The 21,914-nt window shown below is 43.7% G+C and overlaps 1 protein-coding gene across 4 annotated transcripts in view; it reads left to right on the forward strand.

Moving 5' to 3' along the window:
- The window catches only part of LOC133389396 (carboxypeptidase B-like), a 246,433-nt gene that overhangs the window by 186,230 nt on the left and 38,289 nt on the right, over window positions 1–21,914 (forward strand). The window contains exon 1 of one of the 4 annotated variants that reach the window (XM_061636985.1): window positions 9,534–9,585. The exons of 2 other annotated variants lie outside the window; for them this stretch is intronic. The gene's annotated coding sequence lies outside the window, so the exon portion shown is untranslated. Of the gene's footprint in view, window positions 1–9,533; window positions 9,586–9,613; window positions 9,683–21,914 lie in introns of those variants that run through there. One more of the 4 variants, XM_061636986.1, reaches the window with a different exon arrangement.

The following is a 21,914-nucleotide window of genomic DNA, read 5'->3' on the forward strand; positions in this document are numbered from 1 at the left end:
ACAGCTAGGCTGGTGCGGACCAGAGAGAGGGCATTTTCGATTGTGTCCCCCACCCTCTGGAACTTCCTTCCTTACGATCTCCGCCACACCCCCTCCCTGACAGGTTTCCGTCGGGCCTTAAAGACCTGGCTATTCAGGCAGGCCTATGGGGTCTCCAGGGATAGGTCAGTTTTTAATGTTGTTTAGTGCTGTTTAATTTTAATTATTATATTTCTGGTTATATTGTGTTTTATCATGATATTGTACGTCGCCTAGAGTGGCCGTTTATTCGGCCAGATAGGCGACTCACAAATAAAACATTATTATTATTATTATTATTATTATTATTATAAGTGACAGAGATTGTTCTAGGAGAACTCCCAAGCTATGAACCTGCTCCTTCAGGGGGAGTGCAACCCCACCCAGGACAGGTTGGACATCCACCATCCGGTGAGAAGAACCACCCACTAGCAGCATCTCAGTTTTGTCTGGATTGAGCCTCTATTAGCCTTCATCCAGTCCATTGTCGCAGCCAGGCACTGGTTCAGCACATTGACAGCCTCACCTAAAGAAGATAAAAAGGAGAAATAGAGCTGCATGTCATCAGCATACTGATGGCAACGCACTCCAAAGCTCTGGATGACCGCACCCAATGGTTTCATGTAGATGTTGAACAGCATGGGGGACAGAACTGACCCCTGCGGAACCCCATACTGGAAAGTCCAAGCTGCTGAGCAATGTTCCCCAAGCACCACCTTCTGGAGCCGACCCGCCATGTAGGAGCGGAACCACTCCCATGCAGTCCCTCCCACTCCAAACTCAGCCAGTCTTCTCAGAAGGATACCATGGTCGATGGTATCGAAAGCCGCTGAGAGATCAAGGAGAATCAACAGAGTCCACTCCCTCTGTCTCTCTCCCAACAGAGGTCATCATACAGGGCAACCAAGGCTGTTTCTGTGCCAAAACCAGGCCTGAAACCCAACTGAAATGGATCCAGATCATTGGTCTCATCCAAGAGTGTCTGGAGCTCGCCTGCCACCACTCGTTCAAGGACCTTGCCCAGGAATGGAACATTTGCCACCGGCCTATAGTTATTGAGATTTTCTGGATCCAGGGAGGGTCTCTTCAGGAGTGGTCTCACACTGCCTCTTTCAGGCAGCCAGGGACCACCCCCTCCGACAGAGAGGCATTAATCACTTCCCTGGCCCAGCCGGCTGTTCCATCCCTGCTAGCTTTTATTAGCCAAGAAGGGCAAGGATCCAGCACAGAAGTGGTTGCACAAACCTGTCCAAGTACCTTGTCAATGTCCTCAAGTTGTACCAACTGAAACTCATCCAAGAAATTGGGACATGGCTATACCCCACTTGATTCACCTGCTATAACACTGGAGTCTAAGTCCTAGTGGATGCTAAAGATTTTATCCTGGAAGTGCCTAGCAAATTCATTACAGTGGACCTCAGATGGTTCTACCGTGTCCTTGGGGTCAGCGTGTAATAGTCCCTGGACAATTCTGGGCGGCAGATTGATGATTTGATAATGGCAGCAAAATATTGGTTTTCTGCTGCCCTCACTGCCTCTAAATACAGCTTACCATAGGCACTTACCAGTGTGTAATTGCATCCACCAGGAGTTCGTCTCCATCTGCACTCAAGCCGTCTCCTATATTGTTTCATCGCTCTCAGCTCTGGGGTATACCATGGAGCCATACAAGCTCTACACAGGAGAGGGCACTCAGGAGCAATCATGTTAACTGCCCGGGTTATTTCTGTATTCCACAGTTCAGCCAGGGTTTTGACAGGACCGCCAGCCTTGTCAGCCGGAAAACGCCCCAGAGCCCTTTGGAAACCATCTGAATCCATTAGTCTCTGGGGGCAGACCAACTTAATAGGTCCCCCACCCTTGCAGAGGGGAAAGGCCACTGTAAGTCTAAACTTCAGCAAGCAGTGATCTGAACATGACAGACGGACTGATGCAAGGCCCCCCACATTCAGATCACCATCTCCATGTCCAGTTGCAAAAGCCAAGTCTAGAGTATGCCCTGCTACATGTGTTGGGCCAATGGCATATTGGGACAGTCCCATGGTTGTCATGGAAACCATGAAATCCTGAGCCTCCCCAGATAAGGTGGCCTCGGCATGGATGTTGACATCCCCCAGAACTAGACCCTTGTCTTTTCCTGCTGATTGGACCCAATCAGAGTGAAAGAAGGTGTCAGCCATTGAGAAAACTCTTCTCAGCAGCCAACACTCTCCCCTTTCATGTTTTTTGGCTCCTAGGGATATCTGTTGTTGTGGGTGAAGGCATATTAACAAGGATCTCATTCTCAACCCAGCGGCAAACAAGGGTGTGTGTGGCTGTGACAAACATGAAGGAACCCTGCACTTCTGAATTTGCCACTATACTACTGTATATGAAGCATTGTGAATCAGTCCTCACCATCCTGCTACTGTGGAAGGTGTTATGAAGATCCTGTTGAGTGTTTTGATGAGTATAAATGAGTATGTATGTGCATGGATGTATGTGCACACACACACACATTGCTGAATGCATGTTTGTGTGCAGTTGTTAGAAGTTTGGAAACAACTGCACTGAATGTGTTTACACACAGGCATATGTGTATGCTACTTCGTGCATAGAATAACCAATACACATACAGTATTGTAGCAGTATTGTAGCAGGGGGAAGCTGCCCTCCCAGCGCCATCATGGCTGCAGCTTACCTGGATGAGAATGGGATGAGGCAGAGCAGGTCAGCAAGGACCAGCAGGAGTGCCAAATTGGCTCCACTGCTACACCTGCAAAGTCCCAACCTCACCGCTACCTTGCCCCAGCTCCATCCAGGTCAGATGTAGCGACACCAATGTTGGGAGGGTGGTGGTGCCTCACCACATGGGCTGCTACTGTGCCCATAAGAAAAGAACATCACTTATCAGTGATCAATAGTAGTTGATATTTGTGTCAGCCTCTGTGGAAAAAGCAGTACCCAGAGAGTTGCCACCTTTTTTTCTGACCCTGTTTCTGTGCCTTTAACAGGAGCCTGATAGACAGAAATGTGGGCAGGAAAAACTTTTCCTGGCATGGAAAAGTCTCCCTTGCTCCACTTCAATGTGTCAGGCTGCTCTTAAAGGCACAGGAGCAGAATCTGAAGAAGGGGGCAACCTGCACTACTCAATAGCCATTGCATTTCTTGGCTCTGACTTCTTCTACCTCACCAGTCAATTCAGAACATTTGTTGTTCATATTTATTGATTACATTAATAACTTGACCTTCCCCCGAGAAATTCAGAAGGTTGCCTTTAGCTTCACAATACAGTGACATAGATTACATGGGGAACATATTGACTTCCCAAAGGCCAACCACAAGCAACATAGGTTTGAACCTGGGTTACCCACACCAACCAACAGAGCTGTCTTGCTGCCTGGTCAAACAAAGGACCCTTTTGCCATAGTAAGAGGGAGTGGCTGGCCAAAGCTCCATGAGCCACTTTTTCAAAATGGCCTGCTGCCAATTCCCATTACCATGCATGCTGCTTGTTCACAGCCTTCCTGTAACAGTTTGGTGAACTGTGGCTAGAATGAATAGGCCATTAGAGTGCCAGATCATGGCACATTCAGGAGGCTGTGTTTGTGCCAAACTACTACAGCTTCTTCACCACACTGGCTCTCCTGAACTAGTCTCCTCAACAAGGGTCTAGGGTCATTTCCAAATGAACTGTTGACTGACCATTCACCCTGATTTGTTTGAACACAGTTTACAGGGAGGTTAGGCAACACTGACTATTTATTGAGCATTCATTTTAATTGTTTGAGGAGATGTTAGATGGCATTGCACCAAGCAAAAGTTATCCCACACTTTCCAGTACATATTCACTTCTCTTCCATAATCACAAAAAGCCCAGGGGGAGGGGGCTTTAATTGTGCAATCTGAATTTGCCAGTATGCGATTAAACCATGCTCAAAAATAGTGACAATCTAGAAGCGTCCTAAATATCAGTCTTGCAACTCTACAAAACAGCTATTCTAAAGATAAACAGACTGCTAGATGATCTTAAATTAAACAGACAAATTAAAAAGACAACAGTTAAGATTTAGGTAGGATTAGCAGGGTTGTAAATAGGTACGGCATATATAATTTATTTCTAATGGACAGACTTGAGGCAGTGAGTAGCAACATGGCAATGCATTGCACCAGATGCAAGGTATGTTTTAACAGCATGTTGCCATTTCTCATGCATGAAAAGCCTTCTTGTTTTTATTTGGAAGGAATTGCAGATCTTCCCGTATATCCAGGAAGAGACAGGAAGAAATACCTGACACCCCCGCCCCGCCACCCTTGTGATTTCTTAGAAATTGTTTCCTTTTTTTCACACACTATTTATCTAGGAGTTCCAGGGAGTCATGAGAGAGTCCAGATTCTTTCCCAGAAGCTGTAGAACTTCTATGCAGCCACAGCCAAAGTTAATTAATTACATTTTGCAAGTACAGAATATTACATTTTCACCTTTAACTATTCTCAGGCTCCCCAGTGCCAATTTAAAAAAAACCAGCAGAGACTACTATTTCTAATCAAGTTTCTTGCAATTTACCCTTAATTTGTTAACTCTTTCATCTCAGTTTGCAGCCTCTCAATGCTATATCCACAGAAGTAGGAAATAATGGTATTAAGAGGAACCACAAAGCAAGATAGTCATTTCATCACAAAGCTGTCACTCAGTGGTGGCTTGTGAGAGGAGGCAGAGGCAGTTTTGGTGACACTGTGCTTGTCAGGGTGGATGGGGCAAGGCGGCAGCCATCCATTAGAAGGATAGTAATGGCCATCAGTTGGGTGGCTTAAAAGGGGGATTAGAAAAAATAATGGAGGATAAAATTATCAATGGCTAGTGGCCATGAGCACAAGTGGAGAGAGTGCTATTGCTCTCATGTTCTGCTTCCTGGGCTTTCCATAGGCTGGTTGACTATTGTGAGAACAAGATGATGGATTAGATGTGCCTTTGGTCTGACCCAGCAGGTCTCTTATGTTCTTTTGTGATGTTCATTCTGGCTACCACAATTCACTTGCATGCTTTGGGAATGGAAATCATTCCACTCCAGCCTCACTTCACCAAATGTTCCATAGGAAGCTGCCTGAAACTGACCCAGGCCATTGGTCCATCAGCTCAGTACCATCTACACTGACTGGCAGAACCTCTCCAGATTTTCAGACCAGAGTCTTTCCCAACCCTATCTAGAAATTCTGGGGACTGAAGCATGCAAAGCATGTGCTGTACCACTACATTATAGCCCTTCCTCATAAAGGTGGTCTGGTTGATATCTATATTTGAGATAGGCAACTAGAAGCAAAAGAGCCAAATCTGAATTCCCCCTCCGCCCAAAAAACCCTCTCCCCTAAAAATTAGCTGCCAACCAGGTATAATGTTCAACCAACAGGTAATGGGACCCATTTCCTTAACACTGCATAAAAAGTAGATAAAGTTTCAGTGAGGACCACAAATGCTTGAACCAACCAGTAACACCATCTGACCATTTCCAGATGGCAAGAAGTAAAGACATAACTCTCCCCTGGAACAGCTGGCTCCATCTGTCTAACATACATTCTGTATCTATCCTGGGATGATTGAGGTACCTGTTCTAAAGGCAAGGTCAAACATTTCCTGAGTGGCCATCTGTGATGATCCTGAGTTTGCTTGACAAAGATATTCTTATTTGACTGTGCCCAGACTCCTTTTAGAACTATTAGTCTAAAAGGCTAGACTACTAGTCTAAAAGGAGTGGTAAAGATTAGTCACTCCTTTTTGTAATTTGTATTGTTTATTTGGTACCTAGACAGCATCACAGTTCTCCCCTAATTCCCATTGCATTTATGTGGTTAATGGTTGCTTATTCACCTTAAGTATCCTGAATGCACTTGAGGAATTTTGCAGTTCATCAGGCTGACCTTGGAGAGGTGAAAATCGAATGTTCTTCCTGCAACCATTTATCTAAATTAGTGTGGAAATGGGAATGTAATATTTGAATGGCTTTCCTGGACAATTCACAGTTCTGGGTTCCTCTTGCTAAGATGGGCATATAAAGTTCTTTTCCAAGAAAGCAGTTAACCAAGCAATTAGGCAGTCACTTTCAGATAATATGGGTGCAACCATGATACCTTTTAGACAAAACTGTTATTCAGTGAAATACTCTGAAATTAGACAAGAAGCAGAAAATGTAGGATAAAAATTAGAAAAATAGTAACATTAGCTGATGAATTTCTTCACTGCTTGTTTGGGTGGAATTACCAAGCCAGGAAGCACCAACCCACAGTACCTCCATCTTGTTAGGATTCAGACCCAGTTTGTTGGCCCTCACCCAGCCCACCACAGAGTCCAGGCACCGGTCCAGGGCTTGCCCAGCCTCTCTTGATTCAGATGTTACAGAGAAATAGAGCTGGGTATCATCAGCATACTGCTGACACCTCACCCCAAATCTCCTGATGACCACTCCCAAGGGCTTCATATAGATGTTAAACAGCATGGGGGGCAAGATGGTACCCTGCGGCACCCCACAGCGCAACTGCCAGGGGGCTGAAAGATAATCACCCAATGCTATTCTCTGAAAACAACCTTGGAGATAGGATCGGAACCACTCTAAAACAGTGCCTCCAACACCCATCTCATCAAGTCAGCCCAGAAGGATACCATGGTCAATGGTATCGAAAGCTACTGAGAGATCAAGAGTAACAGGGTCGCACTCCCCCTGTCCTTCTCCTGATAAAGGTCATCCATCAGGGCAACCAAGGCTGTTTCAGTCCCATAACCAGGCCTGAACCCAGACTGGGATGGGTCAAGATAATCTGTTTCATCCAAGAGTACTTGCAATTGCTGCGCCACAGCCCTCTCAATCACCTTCCCTAAGAAGGTGGGTATTTGTGACCAGTCAATAATTGTCACAAACAAATGGGTCCAGGGTGGCCTTTTTCAGGAGCGGTCAGATCACCGCCTCTTTCAGGACAGCTACTCCCTCCCACTATGATGTTTTGACCACACCCTGGATCCACTCAGTCAAACCCCTTCAGCAAGCTTTAATAAGCCAAGAAGGGCAAGGGTCAAGAGGACACATTGCTGGCTGCATTATCGCAAGCACCTTGTCCACGTCATCAGGCTGCATCAACTGAAATCATTACAGGGGATATATACCAAACAATACATATCACATTACAGGTCCTGTCAGTACAATATATAATGGAGTCCCCTCGCCCTTGTTGTGTGTAGATCTTCAGCAGCCTTCTGTTCTTCTGACCAGGCATGACCAGCACCTGTCCTAATGTCCTGGGCTGACTGCCTTATATAGCCCCTCTTATCTAAACAATCTTATCTGTGATCCTGTCCTGACTATATTACTGTTGTACTTTCCTGACTGTGTTTGCTGGAGGCTTTACTATGCAAGCTTTGCTAAGCAATTACTAGGCAGGCCTGGACAACTCAAGGCCAACTAGCCCATGGTCATTAGAGCACCTGCTTAGTTCCTTTTGCATTCAGACCTGCCGGCTGGATCTGTATACTGTTAAGGAGGTGGCCTGGCCAGCAGGGAAAGCAAAGTAGCCAATGTTCCGTTCCTGGGCAAGATCCTGGAACGTGTGGTTGCTGACCAGCTCCAGGCGCTATTGGATGAAACTGATTATCTAGATCCATTTCAATCGGGGTTCAGGCCTGGTTTTGGCACTGAGACTGCCTTGGTCACCCTGTTTGATGACCTATGTCGGGAGAGAGACAGAGGGAGTGTAACTCTGTTGATTCTCCTTGACCTCTCAGCGGCTTTTGATACCATTGACCATGGTATCCTTCTGGAGAGGCTTGCGGAATTGGGAGTTGGAGGCACTGCTTGGCAGTGGTTCCGCTCCTACTTAGCGGGTCGTCTCCAGAAGATAGTGCTTGGGGAACATTGCTCGACACCGTGGGTTCTTCAATGTGGGGTCCCGCAGGGTTCGGTTCTGTCTCCCATGCTTTTTAACATTTATATGAAGCCGCTGGGGGCGGTCATCAGGAGTTTTGGAGTGCGTTGTCATCAGTATGCTGATGACACGCAGCTCTACTTCTCCTTTACATCTTCTTCAGGTGAGGCAGTCGACGTGCTGAACCGTTGCCTGGCTGCGACAATGGACTGGATGAGAACTAACAAACTGAGACTCAATCCTGACAAGACTGAGATGCTGTTGGTGGATGGTTTCTCTGATCGGATGGTGGATATATACCCTGTCCTGGATGGGGTTACACTCCCCCTAAAGGAACAGGTGCGTAGTCTGGGAGTCATCTTAGACTCTTCCCTCACACTTGAGGCTCATGTAGCCTCGGTGGCCCGGAATGCGTTCTACCAACTTCGGTTGGTAGCCCAGCTACGTCCCTATCTGAGTAAGGAGGACCTCTCATCAGTGGTACATGCTATGGTAACCTCGCGTCTGGACTACTGCAATGCGCTTTACATAGGGCTACCTTTGAAGACGATTCGGAAGCTACAGCTAGTGCAAAATGCGGCAGCCAGACTGCTAACAAGAACTAAGCGGTCTGAGCATATAACACCTGTGCTAGCCCATTTGCACTGGCTTCCAATATGCTTCCGGGCCAGATTCAAAGTGTTGGTACTTACCTATAAAGCCTTATACGGCGCGGGACCACGATATCTGTCGGAACGCCTCTCCCGATATGAACCGGCCCGTACACTATGGTCTACTACGAAGGCCCTCCTCCGGGTTCCGACTCATAGGGAAGCCCGGAGAGTGGTGACAAGATCTAGGGCCTTCTCAGTGGTGGCCCCCGAACTATGGAATGGTCTCCCCGAGGAGGTGCGCCTGGCGCCGACACTATCATCTTTTCGGCGCCAGGTTAAAACCTTTCTCTTCTCTGAGGCATTTTAATTCCTGTTAATTGTAAATTATTATATTTTGATTTTAGACTGTACAGTTTTGTGTACAGTTTTGTGTTATTTTTATTGTATTTTTAATGTTCACCGCCCAGAGAGCTGTTGCTAGTCGGGCGGTATATAAGCTTAATTAAATAAATAAAATAAATAAATAAAATGAGAGATGCATGCTCCCTGCTATCGGTATGTTTACTTTATAGGGAGAACTTTGGCCAGGTTCCCAGAAAGAAAAAAGAAAACAAAGGACCAGGAAGAGGAAACAGGAATAAAGGACCTGAATAAAACCTGACTGTGTCTTACTAGCAAGAAAGAATTCTACATGCCTTTGTATCACTCATTTTCATACATATATTCATGACAGTAGATAGCTCCAAAGACAGGAAAATATAAGGAATTATAGCTTCAGCCCATAACACCCGGGTTGTTGGCCATACGTGTCATGTATTCAATATATTTAACATTAATGTCAATTAATCATCAGACTCACAATCAGATACAACAACTTAAGTTCGTCTTGCAGCCAGTGATGTCACGGTGTCAAATGTCTCGGCTGCAGGTTCCTCATGAAATGTGCTTCTTCAGTGACCTTGGTTGACAACAGGTGTGCTTTCTTTTGCTGACTTTGAAGAGCTTTTCTTTTGCTGACCTTGAAGAGCTTGTTTGTTGACCTTCACAGGACCCTGACAGGACTTGGGTGTTTTCTTATCCTTGAAAGGTGAGCTCTTCATCCAGTTCACCTCCAAAGATAAGTACTTAGTTCAAGTATATATTATAATTATGCATTAACATGCAATACAGACTCCTGCTGTATGGTAAGTATATCTGTATGACTCCTACTTCTGTGGGTGGCTGATTAGGTTCAACAACTGCTTGTTGGCGACTCCTTCCTCGACCTTCCTCTCTCTGCCTAACATTGTTAGCTCTGCCTCTGGCCTCCCAAACTCCGTGAGCTCAGGATTTTCATTTCTTCTATATCGTGGTAGAGTTTTTATCCTTTGTCGTAGGTGATAAAGTTCCTGTGGTTGCTCTTAACTCCTTCTATTAGTCCCCCTCTGTGTTGGTTCTTGCTGCCTTGGTTGGGTGTCTATGTTGTTCTGGGCTGGTTGCCTCTGTGATGGAGGTGTAGGTCATCTTCTTCTATATCTTTGATCATGTCTGTCCATGTCAACTTCTTCAATTACCTCTTTGTCTCTAGCCCTCTGTGATCTTCCGAGAGGATCTAAGCCCAAAGTAGTATGTGCTGGAGGTAGCACAGCCTCAAACCATTCTCCTTAAGTGTGGGTATCTGGCAGAGCCTCCAAAGCTGTATTTACTCCCAGTACCAATGCTTATCCCCTTAACAGGCTGTTGGTTATGCCATACGCCATTGCATAAGCATCAGGAGCTAGACACATTCTTAACCAGAAAGCAGCTACTGAACCCCCTGTCTTACTATATTGGCCAACCCAGGTTGCAAATTGGCAGCTGCTACATGTCCATGGGCTTTCACATTGCAAGGTAGCCATGGCAGCATTCCAACTGCCACTCTCCACTTCTGTCCATGCCAGTGGGGCAGATACAAATGCATTGATTAGTCTCTTCCATATGCTGGCAGATGGTATTGGAACCACTCCTTTGATTGCAGCCATGTTTTTAGATATCCATTTTGCCACATCTTCCATACCGGGGGTTGATCGTACAACTCTAACAACTTGTATGAGCAGCATTTGTGGCACTTCTCGGTACTCACCAAGCAAAGGTGTGGGTGCTCCTGCATACAATTCTAATGTCTAATGAGCATATATTGTCACCATAAAATTTCATATTCTCGTGTCAGATCATCCTGGTTGGCCATTCCTGGCATTTTCTCAGGAGTAAGAGGATATACTCCCCCCATCAACCCAGGGATCTGTTGCTCTCACTGCCACAGGCCCATACTTTGTCACTACAGGTGCATATTCTGGCATGTCTCCCAACCATGCAGCCACCCTTGCCTCACAGGCTCTGATGCATACATCTGCATATGCATAATCATGTGCATATGCCCAGCCTGGAAGGTCTTCATCTGCATCTCCTACATAGATTCCTGTAGTATAACGATGTCCCATCAGCAAATCTCCACGTGTCATTTCAAAGATGACAAACTCTCCATCTACAGGTACCCTCTCACTGACTCTACAAAATGCAGCCAAAAAACCTACTCTATCAGCAAATGGCTGGGCCATGGTTAAAGTTGTGTCTTCTCAAGACTTCACTCACCTTGAGGTTCAGGAGTATATCTACTCTCCCTGTTTCTCAACAATTTCTGGTTGAGGGGGCTTGAGACTTTCTATTGAGACATTCTAATGGTTTCTTGACTCTTGATTCCGTGGTTATCATGTTTCTTCTTCAGGGCTGCTAATTCCACTGCTGGTGTCCCTTCATGGTTGCCACCTGAAATGGGCTGAATGGTCTCTTTCTGTGAATGCACAAGACTGAGGGTTCCCCATACTCCCCTTTGTCAGTGAGCTATACAGAGTACCTATATGGCAAATGTTGTGGTCACCTGAGCTTTCACAGTTTCTGCCTGCACTTAATCTGAGATAGACAGACTACTGGTTGGAGACCACACCAAAGAATATGCCTAGGTATAGGGGTATCTCAGGAAAATCAGTTAGAAGCCCAACAGCAGAAGATCTTATAATGTTCTATTTATTAACTTATAAAACATATATATAATGCTATGCGCAGCTGTAGCCAAGGAATCAGAGTTCTAGATCAACACAATACATTATGGGGATATATACCAAACAATACACTGTTGTTCTTTCCCAACTACATTTGCTGGAGGCTTTACTATGCAACCTTTGCTGAGTGGTTATTAGGCAGGCCTGGATGATTCAGAGCCAACTAGCCCATTGTCATTAGTGCACCTGCTTGGTTCCTTTTGCAGTCAAACCTGGCAACTGAACCTGTGTGCTATTAAGGAGGTGGCCTAGCATGCTTCCTGCTATCACTTTGTAGGGAGAACAGTGGCTACGTTTCCATAAAGAAAAAGAAAACAACAGACCAGAAATAGGAAACAAGAATAAAGGACCAGAATAAAACCTGACTGTGGCTTACTAGCAAGAAAGAGTTCTACATACCACTACATCATCACTCATTTTCATTCATGTATACATGACAGTTGATAGTTTGTAATGGCCAAAAGACAGGAAAATATAGAGAATTATCGTGTTAGCCCATAACAGGAACCTCCAGCTTCTGAGCCGATTAGGTCCCACCAGAGAGGCCAATCTGGCCTGCGAGACCATTTTCTCCAAACCCAACCCACCTGCCCATCAGCTGATGTCACTGGTGAAATCAATGATGGATAAGAGCACAGGGTTTAACCCTGCCTTGGGATCAAGATGACGCAGCCAAGCAGCAGGATTTAATCTCCGCTCATCAGCTGAGCGGAGATTAAAGCCCTGTGCAAAAGTGCCCTTTGAAGCAACTCACACCTGCAAGCTACGTCAAAGGTCCTTCTGCAAAGGCTTTAAGATAGTTCCTGCACTCCTGTTTGCTCAAAGAAGAATGTAAGGACTGTCTTAAAGCCTTTTGCAAGTCTCCCTCTTTAGGTTCCAGATCTCAGAAATTAAAAGGAAAATGTGGGAAGACTTGGAAAAGGCTTTTGCAAGTTTCCCCCTTTTCCCTTTAAGGCCCTAATCTCAGAGATGTAAAAGGGAAGCAAGTAGGCAGTCCTGGCCACCTGTCAATCATATGATGTCATATTGATGTCATGTGATTGACATGTGGGCAGCACCACTCACCTGTCAACTTTGGCCTGCAAGGCAGATTTTGATAAGCCCATACAGCCAAATAAGTTCCCTGCCCCTGCTTTAAATCGTTTAACGAAGATCCATTGGAGGACAAGTCTGGTTTATCGAGATAGAGGTGGTGACTGGTCAACTAAAGGATCTAGTAGATGTTATTGATAAAATTTACACAAGGTTAAGGATGGAGGAGAAATTCAGCTCAATTTGCATTTAAATTTGTACTTTCCAAAAAAGTCCAGCTGAAACTGAACTGAATTGAGCCACAGCCATCTTTTGAAATTTGCACTTATCTGAATTTTGTGATGCAGTTCTCCAACCAATGGTTATAAAAATGCATATATTAGGGGAAAATGTACATAAAAATGAATATATTTGTGAAAATAACAAAATGTTATATTAGGAGAAAATGTTTGCAAAAATCTGTACATTTGTCAAAACTTCATACAAAATGTATTTCTTGGGGGAAATTCACACTAAAATGCTGAAGAATTTTTATGAGGATTATTTTTTAAAACACACACACATATACATTCCTGCAGAAATTGATTTTAGGCTGGAAAACTGAGAAACTGAAAGAACCAAAATTGACAGATTCTTCCATTCTTGCACAAGGCTCAGCTTTTCAAGCAATTAATTGAAGATAGTTGCCTTTCAAAAATTTCAATATTTATGTCTTAGAATCAGTAATTTCAATATTGATGCATTAAAATCATAGTTAGTAGAACTTAGCACTGATTTGCATCAAAAGAATGAGCATCAGACAGCTGGGGAAAAAGCAGAAAAAGCAGTTTGTGTTGTAGCAAAAGACACTTCCCAGCTGCCCCAGCCATCTCTTTGCTATGGCCAACTTCCATTGAGCTTAGTGTTTTTAAGCAATTAGCAAAGGCATCCGGCACAAAGACAAAGGTGCTGCACACACAGTTTCTCATTGTCCACTTGTTCTCCACTGCAAACAGCGCCTGCTGGGTTTCTTACCTTGGAGGGGGGGGACAGAGACAGGCACCACTATGCAGCTGATTTGGAGAATTAGTGAGGAAGCTTGGAGCCTCCAGCCAAGCTGTTGCTCCCTACCCCAACCCTAAATGCCTGCTGCCTGAGGGACAAGCAGGCTCAAGGCTAGACTGAGATATCTTGCTCCCTGAGGCAAAGGACAATATACCCCCCTTTCTACTTACTATATAAGCGGTATACAAGTCAAAACATCTTAAAACAGCAGATACAAAAAGCCACAATCGATAAAATACAATGAACTGAACAAAACATCATCTTTAATATTTATTTATTTGTTTATTTATTTGCAGATTTATATCCCGCTCTAGTTCAGAGATTCCAAATTCAGAGCGGTAAACAAGTAAATAAGTCACTAGTACATAATCATATAAAATATAACAATTACTGCTAAAAAGTCAGAAACGTTTCCCTTTAAAAATTAAAAGCTTGATAAAATAAAAAAGCTTTGGTCCGACGACGGAAGTCCATGAGAGAGGGAGAGAGCCGTATCTCACGTGGTAGATTGTTCCAAAAGGTAGGTGCTGCGACAGAAAAAGCTTCTTTTCTGGTGACCATTTAGCGGATGGTGAAAGTTGAAGGGACCCTAAGGGTGTGTTCAGCAATTGATCTCATGGGCCGATGGGATTTAAATTTAAAGAGACGATTCGCCAAATATGTTGGTGCTAATCCATGTAGAGCTTTGAAAGTTAAAACCAGTAACTTAAACTGGTGTCGAAATTCTATGGGGAGCCAATGTAGCTGATATAGAAGAGGCGTGGTATGGGTCCGAGGGCCAGTTCTTGTGATCATCCTTGCCGCTGCTCTTTGTACCAACTTGAGCGGTCGAAGCGATCTAGCCGGGAGTCCAACATACAAGGAGTTACAATAATCTAGTCGCGAAGTTACCAGGGCTTGGGTTACTTTTCTTAGATCAGCCATTCCTAAAAACAGTTGAAGTTGACGGACCAGCTTTAGTTTGGCAAATGCAGCTCTGGAGACAGCCGCAACTTGAGGTTCTAAGGTCAAGTTTGAATCCAGAATTATGCCCAAGCTACGGACTTGAGTCTTCAGAGGGAGTAATATTCCATCTAGTGATGGTAAAAATTCGGCTTCTTGGGGAGAACTTTTTCCAATAAGGATGACCTCTGTCTTTTCTGGATTTAATTCAGTTTGTTTCTGGTCATCCAATCTCTGCCGTGAGACATTGGTTAAGGGGAACAATGGCCTCTTTGTCATTTGATGGAAAAGAACAATAAAGTTGCGTATCGTCCGCATACTGATGGTAATGGATTCCAAATTTTTGAATGATCTTGCCTAGAGGCCTCATATAAATGTTAAATAACATCGGGGATAGGACAGAGCCCTGCGGAACGCCATATCTTAAAGGCCAGGGCTCTGAACAATAATCCCCGAGGGCAACTTTCTGAAGCCTGCCTTTTAAGAAGGAGCGGAGCCACTGTAGGACCATGCATTTAAGTCCTATTTCCGAGAGACGATCTAACAAGATGTCATGATCGATAGTGTCGAAAGCAGCTGATAAATCTAATAGAACTAGTAGTGACAAATTACCCTTATCTAATTCTAGCCGAAGGTCGTCAATCAATGCGACTAAGGCTGTTTCTGTCCCATGATTTGGCCTGAAACCTGATTGTAGGGAGTCGTAGCAGTTGATGGTGTCAATGAACATTTGTAACTGTGTAGCTACGACTCTTTCGATGACTTTACTCAGGAAAGATAGGTTGGACACTGGGCGAAAGTTATTAAGCACTGTGGGATCAAGAGAGGGTTTTTTTAATAATGGTATAACAATAGCTTCTTTCAGGCATTCAGGTAAGCGGCCTTGTTGCAAAGAAGAATTAACAATTATACTAAGCCAATTTGCCAATTCAGCTTTCGATGTTTTTATAAGCCAGGAGGGGCATGGATCGGGTAAACAGGTAGTTGGATTCATTCTACTGAGAAACTGAGGGATGTCATCTGGAAGAACAGGTTGAAAGGTGGAATAGATGGAAGGGCAGACCGTTTCTGATGGAATAATATTTACGTCTGTCACCTCAGTATGATCTAAGGTAGATCGGATCTGGTCGACCTTTGCCTCAAAGAATGTGGCAAATGCTTGGCAGCGGACCTGGGAATAAACTGAGTGGGAAACAGATTGGGGCGGATGCAGAAGGCCATTTACTATGCGAAAAAGTTCTTTTGGTTGGTTTCCCGCTGAGGCAATTGCTGTCGTATAAAAGCATCTTTGGGCTGTCAATCTAGCCGAGGCGTAGAATTTGGCGAATTTCTTTGCATGTATTCGATCAGATGGACTTTTTGTCTTTTGCCAGCACCTTTCTAGACATCGATAGGAATGTTTTATTTTCAAAAGATCTTTCAAAAACCAAGGGGCGGATTTAGATCTGCTTGTTTTCAGTGGACGGAGAGGAGCCATTGCATCCACTGTCTCAGTCATCATATTGTTCCACGGGTTGGTCAACGTATCAATTTGCACTCCTGTAGAGGGGCTTGCATAGTTCTTAAGCCTGGCTATAAATGTATCTGGGTCTAATAATCTTTTGGGGCGGTATAGTTTAGTAAAGGGCGTGGTCCTGGGAGAAGGAAATGATGCTGATAAATTAAATCGAATCAGATGATGATCAGACCATAGCAGTGGAGAGATCGTAATGTTATCTATTCGAAAGTCGTTTATGTCTAGGTGTGATTGGAAAATGAGATCAAGGGTATGGCCTGCAATGTGAGTTGAGGTCTGTACTAGTTGTTGTAACCCCAGAGTGGACATCAAAGTCAAGAAATCTTGTGCTGATCGAAGAGAAGGAGAGTCCACATGAATGTTGAAATCTCCCAATATTAATAGTTTGGGGGACTCCAGCATCAGTCCTGAGATTAAATCAAATAGTTCCGACATTGAATCAGTTGGGGAGTGAGGAGGATGATAAATTAATAAAATTATAATAGGATCCTGATGACCAAGCTTTAGCCCAAGGAGTTCAAAACCTGGATAATTTTTGTAAGGTAATCTGGATAACAAGATGGATTCACAATAAATAAAGGCTACACCCCCTCCTCGATTGTCAAGTCTCGGCTGGTGAAGAGCAGAATATCCCGGGGGGCAAAGGTTGTTTAGATTAGCTCCACCTGAGTCTTCAAGCCAAGTTTCGGTTATACATGCGAAATCAGTGCATTCATCTTTAATCAAATCATAGACGAATATCCAATATCCAATATCAACATATAGTATAAGCATTGAATATAAAATTAAGTAAAAGAAAAAATCATAACAGTAGACTAAACAAAATATTCCCTAGGCTCCAAAAAATAATAATATCAAGTTAAAAAAACAAGCTTATTTTTAAACATAGTAGATTAAACAAAATCAGCTTATTTCTTAATCACATAAAAAAGCTGACTAGACTGGCAGTTGACTCTCACTCCATAATAATAAGCTCAATTGCTCTTGAGGGCAGCAGGCCACATGGAGACACCTCCAGCAGAGGAGAATGGGGGGAGCTCAGGAGGAACAGTTCTGGAACTGCCACCACTGCTGTTCCCCAACTGCCTCCATGGTCAGAGGCACTTTACTTCTGAAAACCAGTTGCCAGAAGCCCAGGAGGTGAGAGTGCTGTTGCCCTCAGGTTCTGCTTGCAGGCTTCCCAGGGGCATCAGGTTGGCCACTGTGAGAACAGGCTGCTGGACTACATGGGTTACAGGTCTGAACCAGCAGGCTCTTCGTGTGTTCTTTTGTTGTTATGTTGCCACCTGAGGAGGTTACCTCACTCTGTCCGATGGTAGGGCCGGCCTTGGGCAGGCTTGTTAAGTAAAGACAAAAGACAGACAAGAAAAGAGTGTTACCCACTGGTCAACTTGCAGTCCTGGACAAATAGCACCAGAACAGACAGAGCTGGAAATCCTGGGCTTTTATTTATTTATTTATTTGTTTATTTATTGCACTTGTATACCACCCCATAGCCAAAGCTCTCTGGGCGGTTTACAGCAATCAAAAACATTAAAGCAAATATACAATTTAAAACACATATTTTAAAAACAATTTAAAACACAATTTTAAGATTTAAAACAATATAAAAACAATTTATCAGGCTATCAGGTATGAAGGAGTATACCTGGCTGCTGCAGACACTGGCCACTGTAGATGTCCCACCTGACCTCCTGCTAGCCACTATAGACCTCATGAACTGGCCCTTGGTATGAGAACTGGAGCCTTACAAGCAGTAGCAGATGGCATGGTGAGGCTGCACTGCTCACCTGACCTCCCTCCAGCTGGGTCACTGCAGGATACTTGGAAAGAGGGAGGTGGTGCGGTGACACTGAGGTTGGTGCAGTGTAAATGTGACAGTGAAGCCAATCCAGAAGTACAGGACCACCACCCTGTCCACTACTGTTCAGAAGTAGAGCTGAGCTACCATTTCTCAGAAGGTATTTTTTTTCTGAGAAACTTTTTGAGGGTTTTCTTTTTCTCACTCCTGTAGAAAAGGAAGGCAGAATTTTCTCTCGCTGTTCTCTGCCATCTTTTTGTGGCATCTCTCCTTTCCCCCCTGCCCCCACAATGCCTCAGAATGACATTAAGTCCAAGACATTGAGAAAGAGGCAAATGGTAACACAGGTGGGGAGAGAAAGAAGAAGCTGTGTTGCTGTCACTGCTAATGGTGATCCCCACTGCCCAAAAACTCCTAATTTCTTTTTCCACCTACAAATTCAGTTAAATGGTCCTCACAATTTCTCTGTCCACAAATAAGGTAGAGATTTTTTCAGATACCATTTATGCACAGCTCTACAAAGGTGGCCCTCTGTTCATCTGTGAAGTGTTGGAGGGTATGAAATACCTTCCCATCTCCCTGCCAGGCTAGTGGTTGCAGTGGAGGATATTTCAAATATACACTCTTTTCCCACCTACACTCTGAAGTGGTCCAGTCAGAGAAAGACATTCGGCCTAACTTACCCATGCAACTGAGTTAAGGGGTAGATTCTTTAGGTCAGGGGCAGTAGTCATGTTGCCTTCCGGATGTTTCTGGGCTACAATTCCCACCATCCTTGACCTTCAGCCATGCTGGCTGGGGCTGATGGGACTCCTGCTTTAGATGGTAGATTAGACTGTGCCACTTCAGATTACAGGTGGGGGGGGGCTGCCTTTTTTAAAAAAAGGAATCCTCTATTTAAAAATTTAAAAAAAGAAAAACCAGCACATCATGAAGTAAGGGTTTCAACTTGCCCTGCCCTGCTCTCCTAGTTTTTCACCTACCTACACAGAGTTTTTATATGGGAGGGCATTCACAATTGTGGTTCCTCACCTATAATCTGAGGTAATGCAGTCTACCTCAGGCTTCTACTACCTCAGATCCTACCTCATACTACTGTACATACACATCACCCTTAAAAAGGTTTTGCTTGTCTTTTTGGTGGTACACCGAACTGAGGGGAGGATCATATATGGAAAAGGCCTGAAACTGAAGAGCCAGTAGTCACCAGATGCCTCACTTAATCCTCACCCATTTTCTGAGCCATTAGCAGATACTTCTCATTCTTTTCCCCACTTTAATTTTCTTTTCTGCATGTTGAAGACCATTTGGGTACAAATAGGGTTGCCAAGTGTCTGGTTTTCACCCAGAGACTCCAGATTTTGGGGCTCCTCTCCAGGTCTCCAGGTGAGTCAGCTTGATCTCTGGACTCTCAGCTTTCATTGTTTTAAAAAAATTAAGGTTCTCAAGATATACACCAAAATGTCAGCCGCCGCCCCCCTGCAACTTCTGTGAAATGATCTCTTAGCTGGCTGCTCTAACCCCACCCTTTCAGGTTTGTAGCCAATAAGTGAAGTCAGGGTTGTGATCGACAAGGGATATCTGGGCCTCCAGGCAGTACCTAGACCCTGTTGCAAAGGTAGAAAACTGTTGTTTTTTCCTGTTTATCTGAAAATCTCATAAATTGTGTAAGGATATAGCTTTCAGCAGTACCAAAAGTCTTTTTTTCTCTTGTGTGCAGGAGTCAAACAAGTTTAAATTTTCCTGGGCTGTTGAAGAGGGGAATGTTTTGAAAACATGAAGCTTTAAGCCAATACTTGCTTTTCTTTGAGTAAAGCTACAATGCTAATCCCACATACCCAGAGTAAACTCCATTGGATTCAATAGGACTTACTTTTAAATAGACATGGTTAGGATTGTGCTGCAAATTATAATAATAATAATAAATTTAATTTCTTTGTCACCTATCTGGCCAATGGCCACTCTAGGCGACTTACAACATTGTTAAAATACAATTAATAAAATACAATAATACAATATAAAAACAATACATCTGCAACAACAATATTAAAACTGGGCAGGAGGCATTACAGTTATAACAATTAACCCTCCCCGGATACCCCGAAGGCCTGCTGAAAGAGCCAGTTCTTTAAGGCTTTCCGAAATACATTTAGGGAATAGGCGTGCCGGAGATCTTGTGGGAGGGAGTTCCAAAGAGTGGGGGCCGCCACTGAGAATGCCTTCTCTCTTGTACCCACCAATCTGGCTGTTTTTGTTGGCGGGATTGAGAGAAGGCCTTGAGTGGCCGATCTTGTCGGGCGGCATAATTGGTGGCGTTGAAGGCGCTCCGTGAGATAAACTGGGCCGAAACCGTGTAGGGATTTAAAGGTCAATACCAACACCTTGAATTGGGCTCGGAAAACAACTGGAAGCCAGTGTAGGTCGAACAACACTGGTGTGATGTGATCTTGGCGGCAACTATTCGTAAGTAGTCGAGCCGCCACATTTTGTATCAGTTGTAATTTCCAGACCGTTTTCAAGGGTAACCCCACGTAGAGCGCATTACAGTAGTCCAAACGAGAGGTGACCAGGGCGTGTACCACTAGTGGGAGCTGATGAACAGGAAGGTAGGGTTGCAGCCTTCGTATGAGGTGTAGTTGGTACCAGGCTGCCCGGAACATGGAACATTTGAGTGAACATAGCAAAGGATTGTGTTTGTGTTGTAAATCTTTTGCTTCCTCTCCAATCCTATTTTTAAAGCAATTAGGCAGCTCTTACATAGATATCATTGCTTTTATTATGTAGGAAACTAATACTGATTTTATTTTATTTTTTAAAGTTCTGCAATGACCAACTTATTTTTACAATAAACTATTATATGGGGTCTATGTATTTTTACATCTCCAGTGTGTGGGTGTATATGGGGTCTTCCCAACAACCTTGTGAGGTAGGATTGCTGATTGGAAACCAAGGCAGCTCACAACAACAAATAAATCCCTTTAAAATCCAATAACCCTAAAAAGTATAAAGAGTTGCAAAACAGCTTAAAGCGGCATGATTCTGAATTTTGGGTTGGGTGAGTGTTCCTTATCACTTGGGGTGCAGTTCTGTGCACGATTCCCTGTTTGAGTAACCCCATTTCATACATTGAGACTTTCTTCTGAGTAAACAATCATAGGATTGCGCTACAAATATCTATACAGGTTGTGTAAATAATAAACATCCTTGACAGTCATGCTTATATAAATATTTCTTCATATCAAGTCCCAATAAGTATATAATTTCACACTATGGTTGCACATTATTACTTCCTGTACATTTTAAGTGTGCCCTCCTTCCTTGGGGTTGTCATGGTTCCCCTCTGTTGTTTTTATCCTGAGAGGCAGATTAAGCTGAGAGATGGTGAGTATCCCATGGTCACCCAGTAAACTTTATAGCTCATTTCCATTTTAAAAAATTAATTAAAATTATTTACATGCAGGCAAAGTTTATTAAGTAGATCCACACAATACATTTAAAGCACATACAACTCGCATTTAAAGTGCATGATTTCCCCTAAAGAATCCTGGGAAGTGTAGTTTCCCCCTCACCATCTTATCAGGAGGTCCGTTCGGCACAACATAGGAAACGCACCTACCCTGTGGAACTTCTTACCCTTAAATATTAGACAGGTGCCATCTCTGTTATCTTTTCGGCGCCTATTGAAGACCTTCCTCTTTAAACAAACCTTTTAAGTTGAGACCTTATCCCAGTCTGCTTCTGTGTTGGAATTACTTTTTAATATGTTTTTAACCCTTTTATTAAAAAATATATGGTTTTTAACCTTTTCTTTTTAAGATATCTGCAAAGCTGGTTTAAAACATGTTTTTAAAGTTGTTTTTATTATTATTATTATTATTATTATTTCATTTCATTTCATTTTATTAAATTTATATACTGCCCATAGCCGAAGCTCCCTGGGCGGTTCACAACAATCAATATCAAAATACAATGAAACATTTAAATTCAATTTAAAACATAAACAT

This window comes from Rhineura floridana, chromosome 7 (assembly GCF_030035675.1).
Source record: "Rhineura floridana isolate rRhiFlo1 chromosome 7, rRhiFlo1.hap2, whole genome shotgun sequence".
Classification (NCBI taxonomy): Eukaryota; Metazoa; Chordata; class Lepidosauria; order Squamata; family Rhineuridae; genus Rhineura; species Rhineura floridana.